Source organism: Myzus persicae, unplaced genomic scaffold, assembly GCF_001856785.1.
Source record: "Myzus persicae strain clone G006 unplaced genomic scaffold, MPER_G0061.0, whole genome shotgun sequence".
NCBI classification, from domain to species: Eukaryota; Metazoa; Arthropoda; class Insecta; order Hemiptera; family Aphididae; genus Myzus; species Myzus persicae.
The window spans coordinates 68,766-86,795 of record NW_019104150.1 but is presented as its reverse complement, the minus strand read 5'-3'; the positions used below and the strand labels follow the sequence as shown (position 1 = coordinate 86,795).

At 30.9% G+C, this 18,030-nt stretch overlaps 1 protein-coding gene across 2 annotated transcripts in view; it reads right to left on the bottom strand.

Annotated features, from left to right (window-relative positions):
• Positions 1 to 18,030, bottom strand: part of LOC111039298 (hormone receptor 4-like) — a 70,496-nt gene that overhangs the window by 43,677 nt on the left and 8,789 nt on the right. The window lies entirely within an intron of this gene.

Genomic DNA, 18,030 nt, shown 5'->3' with positions numbered 1-18,030 from the left:
ATATTATTGTACATTATAATATATACACACACGCACTCGCACGCACGCCAGTCGACGTCGACGTTGACGACCTCGCGTATGCACGGCACATTGGCGGCGAATGACGAACCGTGGTTTGGCTGAGGCAGGGGGAACCGCGCGTGACCCACATTCGCCATCCGAGTGGATTGACCGCGTCAAGGACTCGCCAACTTTCTCGGTCGTGCTCGGGCCCCTTCCCGCAACATACACACTCACACACGCGCACGCGCGCGATCGCAAACTGTGTATACGCGTTTCGTACATGCATAATATCACCTGTCGCTATAGATAATGAACGATAAAAACCTTATAGTAAACTACATATGTGTGTGTGTGTGTGTGTGTGTGCATATTATACGCGATTGCAGTTACGCAACTGTTATATACTTGGTACGTACTTACGATGTGTATATAATATAATACAGTGTACACTTCTTGGAGACTCCGCCGTCGCGCCGTTTAATCCCTACGTGTAGTATTATTTCTCTATCCTCCCCTCTCTCACACCCTCGCACTCTCTCACACACACGTGAGACTTCCATCAACCACTCGTCGTCGCCAATACGAAAACCCGAAATAGGTAGTCAAAACCCTCGTTTTAATCGACCATAATGTTATGCAACATGATTTTACAGTAGTAATAGTGAGTACCTATGTACTATGTAGTAAATACTCCGTCCCGTATGGTTTATGTACGTTTTTCGTATTTAATATTTTTGTATAATAGATAAGACGAGAGATGTGAACTGTTATTTTATCATCGACCGACCATACTATATGTTTCTGTATTGACTTTCAATTTTCATAATAATAAATAATAATATAATACCTAATATACGCACCTATATTGATTTTGACTACATGGATAATATTGGTGATGTGATATTGTGATAGTACAAAAGCTGACACGAGAATTCGAGAGAGAAACGTAGTTTATAATTTATTGTAACTACCCATATTAGAATATATTAGTAATCTTTAACTCCCAAATAATATTTTATTGAATTTTAATCTGGTTGTTACACAGTAGGTATATATAGACTTTTCAACCAACCTAAACATTTTGAACGTTTCAAATAAGAGAACACAATTTGCACATTAGATTTAAATGACCAATTGCTGTACATAAAAAAAAAGTGAATAATAAATAATAATTGCAACAATTTTGAGAAAAATAAATTAGCTGCACTTCTCTACTTGACTACACTTAGTATTAAACTATTATCTAGTATTTAATTTAATTAATTTATAACACAAAATATAGAAATTATACTGTGTAAAATAAACTATACATATAATTTCATATTGTCATGTTATCAGCATCATTATTCGAAATCCAAAAGAAATATGCTTTTTTTTAAAGTTTTATTATTTTTAATGATATCTTTGTACTTTCTGAAGATAAAAAATTATATTAAAATTAAAATTTTAAACAAAGAGTGCACTATCTATTGGCTAAGGCAGAAACTAAACAATTTTACCAGATATCTTTTGCAACTGTTTAATTAAATAGCTAATCAAATAAAGAATTAAAACTTAAAAAAAAAAACATTTCAACTACCAACAATAAAAATGATGTAAACCTTATCAGACTACCTATTGACATCAGATATTTTAATAAATAGTAAATACAAATATACAATATGTACTTATGCAATTATATAAGTTAATTATTAATGTTTCATAAATTCATAATAATTGAATCTATCAATTTTATGAGAAATGAGAAATGTAGTATAAGCTAATATTATTTATTCTCACTAAGTCACAACTCAAAAATAATTTTTTAAATAGGTACCTGCAATAAATAAATAATTTTGTAGTACCAGCTACTATACCAGAATACTCTAGTTAAATATGAATAACGTTAACTTATCATAAAAATACTATTTAATTTTTCAAACATAATATGAGTACATAATAAAGATAATAACTTGATGAAATACCAATAGATAATTTTTAATGGTAAAAAAAATACATAAGCATAACACTAAAAATAATATATTGCTAATAAAAACCCTAATTAGGTGGGTACCCCAAATCATGAATTAATAAGACTTCTAACATCATTAAAAAAATGTTTCAAGCGATACAACAGTTAAATATTAAAGACAACAAAATAAAATTTAAAATCAGTTAACAGTTAAATATCAAAGACAACGAAATAAAATCAGTTAATAAATAAATGTGCTTAAATTTAAAAAAAAAACATATCTTAAAGTTATTTTTATTTACTGTTAATAATATTAAGTTTTGACTTTTGAACATTAGTATTTAGCACTACATAGGTATTAATATATTATAAACATTTTGTGAATGTGCTGTGCTTTAATAATAAGAAATAATAAAAATAAAGTTAATTTAAAATTACAGTAGCTATACTTAGTTAAAATGTACACAGTTATAGGGTTATAATACAGGTTTAAGATATAATTCACTGTGTATACACTATAGTATACATTATGAGCCATCCACCCCATCACTTTCGGGTCACCGGAAGTTTTAATTTCAGTTTCAAAAAAATACCAAATATAACCTTTCCATAACGAAGAAAACAATCAATCACATAATATAAGTGTATAGTTGTTACCACGACTTGCTGGATGAATAAATAATTACAGCCACAGGTCACGAAGTTCTATCAGTGGATGAATCTCCGCACAAATCGCATCATGGACTTAATCACTCCACATAACTTTCGCTTATTGTAAAAATGAATATTTCAGATTGTGAAATATACATTTATAAAAAGCAAAGAACAAATATATTTTAAAACAAAGCATAAACCAGTTCTCAGCAATAAAATGTTTAATAAATCTTGGACTCTGATAGAGTCAAGTAAATTAATGCCTGCCACAATTAAAACTTTATACACACGATTGATACATATTAAATTTATTAGGCCATGCAAAAAAAATGTTTATAAAACATTTATGATAAACTAAAATACTGTATGATCTAAAGTCGTTACTCGTTGTGCATAGTTGTTGTATGAAAGAAAATATATTCTATTGAAAACAATGTCAGTTAAAAACGAACAAACAACAATGAACAAAATGATCATTCATTAATGGACATTATATTGACATACTATAATGAATCTCTAGTAATTACGAATAAACTCTATGGCGATCCTGCTAACAAACTTTTCTACGAACACGATTTAATATAAAATGTATTGTCTATCAATAATAATAAATAATAATTATATTGTAATAATTATAATTATTTAAAAATAAGGTTTAACGCGAAATGTACATTATTAAAATGTATTATTTACGTAATTCAAACTACACCCATCGTGATATAGAAAACATTAGTTAAGTTAGGTAAGCGATAACAATTAGTAACGGTCAAAGTCTAATAACTAAAGGCAATGTGTGGCTATGTTCCACTGAACATCAAATATAACTGCATAAATAATCGGTTATACTATGTATTGGTAGGTGGGAAATAAAATAATAAATATAGACTAATATATTATAGACATATGCGATATGCATAATGTATAGAAAGTAGTTAAGTACCTAGGTATGCATCTATGGGGATATAATTACATTTATTCGTTTCTTCTTGGATTAGGTACCTATATTAATTGGTTGGTAATATTTAAGAGTCTGATCTATCTTACGCATTCCAAAATAAAATAATAATTTTTATTTGTAATTAACACATACATATTTTATTTTGCATGTCAACCTCATTTCCATAATTACAAACCATCGGATTTAAAATGTAATCTATAAACGATATCTTAGTAAATAAACAGAATACATCACATGATATCAGATATCCTATAATTAATCGTAGGTAAAAAATGAATATAATGTTGTAAATAGGCAGCAAATGTATCTTATACCAAATGGTTTTTTTCGCCGTATTTCCAGGATAACTACATACTAAGAAGGTCAAATCAAAGTGTTAAATCGTACAATTGTATCCTCTTAGTAATATGATCCTCATCCTACTTGACTCATTGCGACACTTTCAAAGCCCATCAAAAATAAAATATTAGGTATTATGTATACTGCAGTGTTCTTTAAGTCGTTATTAAATAAAAATTTAGTAAGATGTCCAAACTTTGAGACCATATACCGGTAGTTATTGAGAAATATTATATTTTCGTTTTATTATTTTAAATTATTATATATAATTGGATAATTATTTTGAAAATGTTTATGTAACATAATTCAAAATTCAAACGAATATAGTTTTCCACTTAAAATGTTTGTACTAAGGATAACAGTCCTTTAAAAAAGTTTAACAAACAAATAAAATAAAATAGATATAATACTAAATCTAGTATTTTTACTTGGACTATTTTTACAAATTTTTAATGTTATTAATATTAGATTAATATTAATCACTAAAATTTTCAAATCACCATAGTCCCGTATCCTTCAGACCTATTATCCTCATTAATTAGTACACAGTGTTAAATAACTCAACAACTACTAGTAAGATGATCTTTAATTCTGATACATAACGTTTTAATAAACGTTATTCACTAAATAGTTTCCAGTAGAAAAAGGGGGGGGGTGTTCTCTTTGAAAAACAGAAGTTTGTGTCTACACTTATACAGGACACTTCTTAAGTAGTATAAAAAATCTCAAAATTTTGAAAATAATAGTCTTTAAGTTTATTTAAAAGTTTAGGAAATCAGATTTTGAATAACTACATTATTGAAGAATTAATGGGTCACCATGGTTGGTGAATCACCCCGTATAATTATTTTTTTATCTTATTTTGAACCAAACAATTACAATATACGTGTCTTGGAACCCCTCCCCCCTTGAAAAAAAAATGTCTGAATACGGCCTTGCAGGCAAAAGGTTTTTTGTAAATATGTTTAACAGTTGTATTTATTTTACATTCTAGGTGTAAATGTATACCTATATTTTCCAGTTTACATGTATAGATGGAGTCACGCTTACTATGAAGGGGATGTTTGCCTCCTTCTAATAACGATTCAGTAATTTATTATCTTAAACTAGGCCATATGGTATCAAAATTCAGACGCTTGAATTGTACTGTGTAATGTATTAATGAATATTATGCATTAAATGATATTACATTGTACTATACCATCACAGCAACTGTTCATTTATGGAATTTATTTACATGTAGGTAATTGGAATTAACTAATGATAACTTAACAAAACGACCACATTGTTGGTATTATATTATATACAACGAAGATGCTATAATATGCTTGTATACAACGGTGACGGAACGGACAGAGGCAACTAATTGCTCTACATTTAAAGATGATATAGAGTCATAATCAAGGAAGTGCTCAAGGGGGACTAAGGTGTGGGTGTCATATCTTTTCCTATGACTTATTTTTTTTATCTAAAGTTATGGTAAAGCAATGGAAATATTTTTGCCGCTATATAATGTGGTCTGAGAATAGTCAAACAATTATATCCTCCACCTTCAAAAAAGCTGAGCGTGCACTGCAGAGCAGCAACAAATCATTCATACTGATGTCATAACTATTAACTATATTATACGATATACTTTATTTGAGATCATATTCTACAAATTACATCGTGAAATTCATACATTTTCAACTATTGCAGTTCACATTGAAGTGCATCTGTTTGAGAGCGGACTCTATCTACACTATTAAAATACTTGGACTCGTGCCGGAATTCGGAAATGATCATACGAAACCATACAAAATTAGTGTGCACTATACGTGACGTAAAAACGGTAATTAATTCATAGGCCCGACGGACGACAACACGTTACGTATGTTTAAGTATTTCGAAATCCACCGTTTACTATGCTATCCATCAGTCGATACGTTCATATTTCATAGCGGTTTTACTAGAGGTTTACCGATCGGAACCATATTATACGATATATCTACATTCTACTTATTATACTATTATATTATACATTTTTTATAGATACTAGCTTTATGAGATTCGACGAGGAAATAAATTGAAAAACGTAAGGCAAACAATAATAACAACTGCAGTCTGCAATGTATCTATGTTTACAATATTACTACAATTACCTACAATAGGTATTATAACACAATAATTAAATAATATTATAATGAAGTCGTACGATGCCGTCCGGCACACGTCCTTACGGGCCACGTCAACGGTACCAACATCGGCGATGCAAGCGCACGCGCCAAATGCACATGCGTGTGAGCGATACACTGCCGGAAAGTTAGGGGGGGAGGGGTGAACTCCGCCGTTACAAGTTTACAACATATTATAATATATATAGACGTGCAATATATAGAGGGTGATTCGTCGAACATACATATTATATATTATACAGTGGAATAATGGCTGGGGTTTCGATTGGTCGACCGTAAAACGGCTATGTAGCTGTGAGGTATAGACATTACACGTGCATATTATTATTGATAAACTGCAGACTTTGTTGAGTTCGTGCGGTGGGGGTGCGATAATATGTTGTCACGACCCCGCGACGGCGTGTTCTTAGCGCAGGCGTAACGCAATATTGTACTTACCATTCGCTTTAGTTACAAATGTGAATGGTGAATAAAACGGTAAAAAAACATAATAAAAAAGTACTAAAAACGTTTGAATATTTCTGAAGACTGTCTGTTGAATGTTGACTTTAATGATGCAGTTTAGATCAGTGTGCAGTGGTGTATCCAGTATATGCAAAATGCAAATGGAGAGGTGGCGAAAGGGGTTTTTAAACTAACTGTAGTGCCTTGATTCAAGCTAACCGCAACTGCAGTGTATATTTTATTGTAACCATCATAAGCAATATGTGGTCTAGAGAAATATTTAGCAAATCTGGTCAAGATTGTTTAAGAATTCCTTTATCAAATCTGCAGTGACTATGCTCGAAGTCACAATACTTGTATGATAGATCAGCGCCACCAACGGAGAAAAAGCTTGACTTTATACTAATACATATATGTCATTTATTAAATTCACCATATAATATTGGCATATTAATCATAGTTTTTAAAATCTATCAATTTATTTTGTACACTATTTTCATACCTACGTATAAGGTTAAAATCGTATCAGTACATAATTGTATTATTAAATTAAAATATATAATATTATATTAAATATTGATGTTGGTATTCAAATAGGTATTTAAATAGGTATTTATAAACATTTGATAAAAGTCGAGTAAAACTTGTATTCTGAGGTTCTGTTATGGAATGGTCTTCTTTTCATGTTTGTTAATTATTTGAACTACATCTTATATTAATCAATGTAACATACTTATTTTTATTTAACAGGTCGTAATATTTATATATTTTATAAAATGAAAAATTTAAAGTTAGTCTTAGCTAATTTAAATTGCCAAAGTAGTCAGCTTTGTAAGGCGTATATGCATAATGTTTAAATTCAAAGTTAAACTTACCACGGCAGCGGTATCGAAACTACGATGACTACGACGAAAACAAAGTTTAGACGGTGGCGGACAACATTCGCAGTACATAATAGAATAGCACCGTGGTGGTGGCGAAAATAACTATTCCGGTACTCTTTCGGCGATACCGGAATAAGAACAAGAAGAAATCGTCATCGCGATAGTCGTAATAATTGTATCAATTGTAGTTTATACTGTACGACGAACTTTGCGTGTCGCTGGCATCGCTGCTGCTACTGCGGACCACACGGCGACTAAGCAATATATTTGTATTACACATTACGCACGTGTATAATATAATTGTTTATCGCTGTACAAATATAGTGCATACTGGCATACTGCATAAAGTGCATATGAGGAATACGCGACGCGACGCGACTCTCTATTAAGGTACGGTTTCGTTTCTGCAGTTGACTGCAGCGGCGGCTGCACGCAGTCGCTGCTGCGTCCGCCGCATTTAGTGCTTACATGGGTTTTTACAGAAACGGTTTTGTTTACGCGACCGCCGCACCTGCTGCATGCGGTCGACTGCAGCGACTGGTTGTGTGACCAGTGGTGTGCAGTCGGTCGCAAGTCATCACTTTATATTAATAATAGCACTGTACGTCCGTAATGCCGGCTGTAACGCACACGTTATATTTTCAAGTTCAGTAACCCGGGCCCGCGCCGAGCACAACCCTTTCACGGCCAGACGCACTACCGCAGAGGCCACCGCCCTTCGCAGACGGTCGGGTCGAAGTTCACGCTCGGGGAGCTTCGATTTCGCGCGCACACTTGAACCACCGCCCCTCTGCCGACACGCCGCTCGTACCCACCACCACCCATCGGCGAGCGTCTCATCCCTCTCGCCACCACCGTCCAAGCCGCTCATCAGTTTAGCGCAGCCACCGACGCCGCCGCCGCCGCCGCCGCCGCCGCCGGTCCCGGACCTATCGCAAATCTGCCGCTCGAATCTACCCGTAACCATGACGACGGCAGCCGCCGCCTAAGTTTACTTATACGTACACATACGCATTAAATTATCAAGTATACCTGGTAGAGCGCTGCCGCCCTGTTGTCGAAATGTTCGCCTACGCTTCCGCCACCACCAGTACTGCCGCTAACATCACTACCGCCAAACGGACGCACGCAAAAGTGAAAGCGGAAACGAAAGGTGGTTGAACCGTCGAATAATAAATACATAAATATACACACGCACGGTGTACACGCCACATACATGTGTTATAAATGAACAGACAGAGAGACTGGCATCTACAATAATTGTGCAATAATATACAAACCGTTATAAGTATAATGTATAGAAGTATAAATCATATCAAATAACCGACAAAAGTGCATGGTGATTTTAATATCGGATACATTGCCACTCCAGAAAATAACAAGAATACGACTATCGAGGTCCTGATTGAGGGTTGGAGTGATAAGAAGAATTAATGATATTCCATCCCCATCCCACAAAGTCTATTTCCCGAATTATACGAAAATAAATATTGCTCAATGATGTAGATGAAAAATCCTACTTTATCTATTTAATCTATATAATTTTAATTCATTGGTGTGAGGCTGGAAGATAATTTAGTTTTATAAATTACCTTTAAATGTCGTTTATAATATTCCTATTATAATATTTTTGTTTAGGTATTACATATTTAGGAAAACGGTTTCAAATATTGTTAATTTAAACTCATTTTGAAACACATTGAATCAAATAAAACAGTAAAAATTATACCTAATAATTATTATTATACTACAACTAACGGAATAATTTGAATAGACAGTTAAACATTTCCAATAATCCAATCTAAATTAAATATGTGTAGATGTTTACAATTATATGTTACTAGAATGGCACATTTAAATTATATTTACAGCACAAAAAACCAAACATCAGTGTTCAATTTAAAGTTAAAAACCAATAATAGATATTAGATGTATAGCCTATGATCTATTCAGAATAAGAAAGGTGCCAAGCGGCCGACTTGTGCGCATGGGCGTGGCTTCGTTCCGAAGCTTTGCCTAGCGCCAGCGTTGGTGATAGACGCATCTGACCGTCGCCGACAAAAACCGGTCGCCGCCCGATACCCTTCTTATTCTGAATACTCTAAAAGTCTAAAGATTATTTTTTTTTTAGAATCATATGAATATGATATATTATAATATAGTAATAAATAAAAATTATACTTTATCACATCATAGCCTATATAGGTTGTAAATGTTTTTATTTTAGACACATAATTTATTAATATACAATGCACGTTATATAGAAACTAGCAACTTAGCGTCTTGGCATGCTCACAGAGTGTGCATGCAGTTGGTTTACTTAGCTTGCAGTTATTTTTTGACAATGTCGTACGTAAGCTAATATATACATTTCGAAATCCACTAATCACTAAATGTGAGATAACAGTTAATATTTTATTAAGACACTAAAACGCACCTTACACGGTGTCACCTCAAAGTTTTGAGTGGTTTGACAAATCGTCGTAATATCACACGAAAGCAGGTAACAATGATATTTCTCATAATTGTATTTATGTTATGCTTTATAATAACTTACCATATTCAAAATTTAAATAATATACAATGCACTTGAAACGTCTGGTTGTCGATGATATCATAAAACATAGAATGATCTGGGCTATCATCAGCTACCTACTTATCATTGTATTATAATATGTCACCGCGACTGAACATAGTCGTCTTAAGTATAAATTAAATAAACGAGAGAAATCTAAAGTTTAGATTAAAGTATAAAAAAATTGTCATTTTTTCACTTTGCTAACTGAAATATTGTGAATAAAGGAAGGGAATCATCATAAAGATTTTGGCCGGTGTCACTTGGTGAAATTGAAATTGGACAATCGACTTATAAAATAGATACCTATTAAACAGTAAGGCGTGAAAACTGTTGACGAAGGAAGGTAAGATGTGAATGTGATCCACATTGAAATAAAATTAGCCTTTGATTGACGAACATTTCCTGTGTGTTCGAAAAAACCAATATTTATTAGTCATTGCGTTTTTTATTACCTATTTTACTGTAAAATATTGAATATTTGAATAAGATATACCAACACCATTATTAAGCATTTAAGTTTATTATGAAAATATTACCTACCAATTTTATAATATTATTCATCAAGAGCTACACCAACATCAGCGACATCATAAACTACAGAATTGTGATGAACACTATATTAGATATTTTTATTATATTTTTTTGTATAATATAATATGATATAATATATTATTAGAACTTACTCATACTATATCGTGATACATACCAGCCAACTTTTCCTCCTCGTCCACCGTTTAACCACTCGATTTAGATATAAGTATAAGTACAGAATTAAACTAATCGTTGACTAGACGAAAAAACTGTACGGTAGATTAATATTTAACCTACTTTACTGGAGTAAAACATAATATACGCATGTAAATATTAATTATAATATGCTAATGTGCTATACTATAAATATATAACTAAACTGTCATGTTATTTTTATTCGAAAACGGATAGAAGTTATTAAACTGACCATAATGGACATCATTAAACTGAGCTAAAATTAATTAATAATACTGATAATAATATAATGTTGACCGTTCGAATTTACAAATAACCAAAAATATTGGACTTGGCAAAAATAAAACCTATTGGAAACAAACAAAATGTATAAGCCCTAACAATTAACAAACGTTGTCTATAAAATATAACACTGTAAAATAAATGTAAAATTTTTAAAACCACATTATTAAATGTGGCGCAGTATCATTATTAGATAAATCATGTTGATTAAAATTTTTAAAAAAAACCTAGCTACATGATATATTTTATTCAATCACAAAAATGCGTATGTTTAGTGCATCGTTAATTCGTTAAATAGTCAAAATATTTCTTAAACGATTCTAATGACCATAACAAATTAACAATTAGTCCAATTGATAGCCAATAAATGTTCAAAATATTAGAATTCAAATATAGCTATAAAACACAATAAATTATATGGTTCAAGAGAAGTTTAAGCAGTTTTATTATGTTTATCTACTGCTCTCGATTTATTAAGTTTTAAATATTAACACAAGCTAATAAAATGTGATATATTTTAAATTATGCCTGACGATGTTGTTAAGAAATTTAACTTTTATTATATTAATGCTAAACTTTGTGTAATGTTATTAAAAATCGTGTAATGTAATATCAAGCATTAAAATAGAGTTTGGTAATTATAAGTTCGTAAGTATTGGGTTTCATTAGCGAAAAAATGTTCGCTAGAAATGTTGAAGCCTTGTGAATGAAAATAATGGAACCAAAAATATTAAATATAATCGGTTGTGGGTGTATTAACTATTAGGTAAGTAGTAAGTACTCAGAATTTTAAGTTAATACAACCAATATAGTTCAATGATTTTTTCCATCATCACGTGTATTCATTCCAATATACATTCATAGTCCCTCGACGATACAATAGTTTCGATTAAATGAGATTATAAAATAATTTATTATACAAATATAATAAGTTTATTATATTAAGTACTAAAGTACCTATAAATATAAATTTAGAGATCAGTCTGCTATAGTGAAGATTTTTATTTGAATACTAAAAACCATCCCAGATGAAAAATAATGAATCTCAGAATTTAGTGACTGGTCCCAAAGTCTAGTTGCGCATATATTATAATATATTTAAAGAAAGTTAAAAAATATTTTAATAAACATAAAATATTTTAATATGTATAGATATTTTTAAGTTTACCAGGAGACAAAATAATACAAAATAATGATCAAGATGTATTATACTGTGTAATGTGTACATATCTATGCGCCTGTGTTTAAATCATACATTGATATATTTCGCAAGGTACCATATAAACAAAATATGATAAATTAGAATTATGAACATTGTAATGAATAATGATTATTATTAAATTATGTAACTATTGTATTTAAACTTTAAGTTGTTATAAACAATAACTATTACTGCGTAAAGCCTTAATTTAATTTTCATAGTAGTCGAATGTCCGTCTCCCTCTTCGCGATTGTTTCAAAAATGTATGCTCATATAAACTAAAATTAAATACATATAACTAAGCTACCAAAGAAACTACTTTTATACACATGATTGAATGTGTCGAAAAATATAAATAAATATACTTAATAATCATTTTTATTAGCCTCAATTAGGATGATTTCTTCAATTCCTTTTTCATTTTATTGTTGTCGTATAACTAAACTTACAGCCTATAGTTCTTAGTTCTTGGAAAATTAAAAAATAATGATGCTTTTCCCTTGATCTTGAGAAAAGAAATAGACGATATAATCTAATCTATCTACTATATATAATTATGTTCTCATGTAACAATAGAATTTTATCACAAAACAAAGTTGTCTAATGTCTATAATATTATCTCTCGCACAAAATCACAATGACATGGTGTTTTTTTTATTTCTTATGGTTTATTATCATTTGTTTGCTATACCTGCTTAAAGTATTCGAAAATCGTGTCTGATGGTGATGAACATCTCGATACTTGTTTCATATATTGTGCTGATATACATTGATGTGTTCAAACAACCACGATTGAAATTTTAATGAAAATGTAACCATTGAAAATAAAGTTGTTCTTAACTAATTTGTGACAAATTGTTTGCCGGTTATTTTTAAATAATAACAGCCTGTGATAAGGTAAATGGTGATCTATACACCTGCTCATATAGTCGCATGATGCCAATATGAATTTATTTTAGGTACATTACGTATTGTAACAATTTTAAAACAAATCTGGAAAATGCATAAATTTACTAGAAAATATTTGTTGAAATGAGTCGGAGAGACATATTTCGACGAGTGATGGATATTGACCAGCCAGGCCTGAACCCCGAGTAATTTATATACCACGCAGTCATATTTTCTCTATAATTTATCGTATCACGAGCTAAATGACTGCAAAAAATATGCAATATGGTGCCTATATTATAATAGTACGTAGATATGCGTATGAAATATACGATTATGTATATCGTTGTCAGTATTATCAGTATGTATAACATCGTCAAGTATATTACGGACTTGGATACCAGCTAAGTATCTTATAAATGGATGAAAACACCTAATGTATACAGTGTACACACGTACATCGCGAAATTCGAGCTTCTCCTACGTCCCCGCAATAACAACCTAGTAATTATTATTATCTGCGCCTCGTCGTGCAAACGAAATCTTTCGCGGAAGTCGTATTATACTGCGCAGCTGCCGCGGTACGCTTGTACAATATGCATATAATGTTCTCTGTGCGTGATATAAATAATATTGTGTACAGTGCCGACAGCTATGTATGACTTGAAAATCGTACGCGACGATTATATAATATTCTGCTGCATCACGGAAAATCCTACACTGTGAATTTAAGAATAATATATATAATTATTGTACATTTAAATATGTGTACGTACTACGTATACAGCATTATAGGCATCATAAATATTATGTATACTAAAAACGGCATGGCAGCCGCCGACGCGATGGGGTCGACGCTCTTACAGCTCACCCCCGCACCTAACACCCTCCCCCACACCTCCCCCGCAACGAACTTCGCCCGAAAGCTACTAGTGGCGCGACGTTATTGATTAATCCGACGGCTCTTCCGGACGAAGCCCGCGGGGCTGCCATTGGACGTAAAGTTCCGGCGATGACGTCACGACGCGGCGCTTACCCGTTGTCGTAGGTCAGTAACCCTTAAATCCTTGTACATAGACAGACGCAGTCTCGCCTCGCGCGTGCTGTACCGCCGCATATTATAACAGTATATAACAGCATAGTATAGTATAATATTACTGTCGAACTTCAATCATCGCCGTTAGAGATTACATATGTATTTACCGAGAGCTTTGGGAACACATAATATAGATTATACTATAAATAATTGTTAAAAGATATTTCATAGCAGCAAAACATTTTGACAAACTACGGCCATGGCGATTCATTGATAAATTAAAATAGCTTCATGAGGGCGAAACGATATACTGTAGACGGAGCAAAGTGTTATTTTTATAACTAAAATAATATACTCGTTTAACATTTTTGTATGTGTAATATAATATATAGTTGTATAAAATATATCTCGTGTTATCTCATCCGATACCGCTTAGTTGCACCACTTTATCATATTAATAATTAATAGTAATAATATCATAATCGTGAATCATTTTATAAGATCCAAATCATTAATTGACAGCTGATGTCCTGTACTGGATAACGGTGGCGATAACATTTTATAGAGAAAAGATACACGAAGAAATACTGTAATCTCATATTCATACAATTGTAATTACTAATTTATAACAAATGGTTCTACTTCGGATTCAAGACTTTCGTCGAAGACTGCAAGTCGTCAAAAAAACCCTTTTCGGTCTCCGGTTTTGAGTAAAAAATACTCCGTGATATGACCTGCAAAATTACGAAGGGAACTGTAACAAAAAAAACCATCAAACCACGTACACCATACCTGGCATACCTGAAGTATATACAAATAATAATTATTATAACTTAAAAGAACAGAGGTTTTTTTTTCAACGCTGATGTTGAAAAATGTAATAACATTTTTCATAGGTATAGGAATTGATTTTATAATATATTCTATTATATCTATAATCTATTGTAAAATCAATAGTATAAGGATGAATTGAAATTTACATTGTTTACAATTTGTTTTTAAAGAACATCAAGCGCCATCTATTGGTTAAGTTATGTCTGTTTATCGGGGAATGCTATTCACCGCACGGAGAAAGAGAAGCACATCAATGTAACTCTAATTTTCCCGCCATAATATTTACTGCGCATGCCGCACACAAGTATTGTGGAACAATAATACATTAATACAAGCTACAGCAGTGTTTGTACAACGCAATACATTAATAACAATTCGTTTGTTAAAACGTGTCAGACTAGAATATAACGAAAACAAAAGTAATCATGAGCCTATCTGAATAATAAAAATAATATAATTACTGAAATTTACTGTAGACCGAACTCATATTATAGTTTCAACATCGTAAAGACTAAAGACGTAAACGATTTCAAAATTGAAATATGCATTATTTTAACTTCATTTTGATGTACAATCATGAATCAATGACACTGTTTTAATTGTAATTAGCACTTAATTTGTACATTTTATAGAGGATTAAGAATGCACGTATATTACATATTAAGTGCTTTAAGAGTAAGCGATAAATCTATTATGTAGGTACTGATCATAATAAACACAAAAAAAATAATAACATTCAATGCGCTCTATCGGTCAACGATTGCCAACGAACGAGAATTAGAAAATTAGTTCATTTCCAAAATAAATAGAATAGTAATTGTATGAAACATAAATACACAACTGTGTGATATTGTAAAATTATCGATATTCGATGACCCATAACGTGATTTAAACTGACTATTACACATTAAGTCTATATGAATATAACTATAATGTGCATTTCTAATTTGAATAATAGGGAAATCATAAAACGATTAAATTAAAATATGACAGGAAACTTGTACGGGCAGACAATACAAAGTTATACCGAAAGTCAAACCATATAATGTATATTTTGAAGTTTTTAGATCGTTCAAATAGTACACCTACTATCATAAATCATAATAATAAAAATGATTAATCAATAATCATTAACTAATGTACCAGCTATTACTATTACAACACGTCAACACAACATACTAAATTAATTATTCTACATTTCTACTTGAATGATATTAATATCTAATTCATCTATTAAATAACGCGTCTAAAATAAACCTAGAATATATCTAAAAGAATTTTACAAATTTTAAAATGTAATTGACATGGGTCTTGTTAAAATTCGTTATATTAGTTTTTTTTCAATTGTTTGATTATTCATTAAGATTATTATATTTTAAAAATACACACACACACACACACATTAACACGTTTATCGACTTGCGTAATAAAAATGATGAAATACCTCTGGTGCCAATAATGGTTTTACTATTAATTAAACTTCAGATAGTAAAAATATTTTTTTTATATAGTCAACTTTTAAAAAAGAACATCTCATTAAGATTTAAAGTAACAAATGCAAATAAACAATAATCAAATCATATGTACCTACGTCAGAATAGCTACTTGCAGACAACCGTCTCGCCAGCACCACCCATTACAAAATTGTACATTTTTTTTTACAAGCAATTAGCATGTAATTAGCATGAATCAAGAGTTAAAATATTTACGGTACAACATATGTTTTAACAATAAGTGTATCAAGTTCATTATTATTTATTAAATACTCAAATTATTACTGTTTAACGAAATTGGCACATGAACTGTTATATAGTTTCAGATTTTCTTCTGTTTATAGTGTGTACCTAATTCAACTGTTATAAAATATTTTGTACAGTGAAATATTCCGATTTCCTTCAGACATATTATAAAAGGTTAGGTGAGTTAACTACCTAGTGTTAACTTGCAGGTTTTCCTTACAATCGTCAATCGATTATAAACAACCTATATGAAAAGAGTAGGTGTGGACAGGATATTAAAATTGGTTGTTGGGCACTCGTCTCGCTTCGCTCACCTCGATTGTGTTATTACTTTAAATTTTAAAGCGAAATTATTACCAAAACTATTTTATTTAAAACTACTGTGTTCTTTTGTACTCTTTAATAGATCAACTGTATAAACATTTTGAAGTTCATATACTGTTTCAAAAAGTATTTTTTAATATGAAATTTTAATATTTAAAAAAAAAAGCAAACGGTTAAATTATAACATAATTATGCTTAGTAATATTTTCACTTATCTTGGAATCTAAAATAAAAATTACTTACAAATCGTCAAATAGTAAAAATTTCAATAAATTTGTGATAGGTAATGAAAAAAATATTTCATTCTCAAATTTACTTGTATCACTAAATACTTCTTAAAAAAAATTATTTTTATTTATTAAGTATAATTTAATATATACTTATAATAACTATTATAAGTTATAAAATAAAAAATTGTTCTTAAGCTCCTATCACTTTGATTTAATTCGTCATCTAAGGTTTCTAAAATGATGACTAAATAAAATTAGTAATTATTAATTACAGTTATTTTACGGCTTACATTTTTTGTTTATGTTAATATAAAATTATGTGCTGTACTATTAGTGTCATACTGCAGCACACAATTTTAACTTCGAGTTTAATTCTAAAACAATTTTTTACTTAGGTAAAAACCTATTTTAATGTGATTATGTTTACATGTTTACATGTCAATAGTCAACACTTGACATAATACATAGGTGGTTATTATTTTATTACATTATGCTATTATAGTTAAACTTATATATTTAGGTATTACCTATTTATACTTGGTCATCAAAAATTTAGGAGGCCATCAGCATGTACCCTCCTCCGCCAACAGATATAATTTAACTAATATTCAGCATTGAACAATCTCAACATCATATTATCCTGACTCTGGGTTATCGATATGGCGGTATTATTATATGTGTATTTGTTATTGTCTTATAATTGAGATAAAACTACTTTGATAATAAAATATGTACTGATGAGTGATGATTTATCTTAATTTTCTAACAATAATAGTACTGTCAAT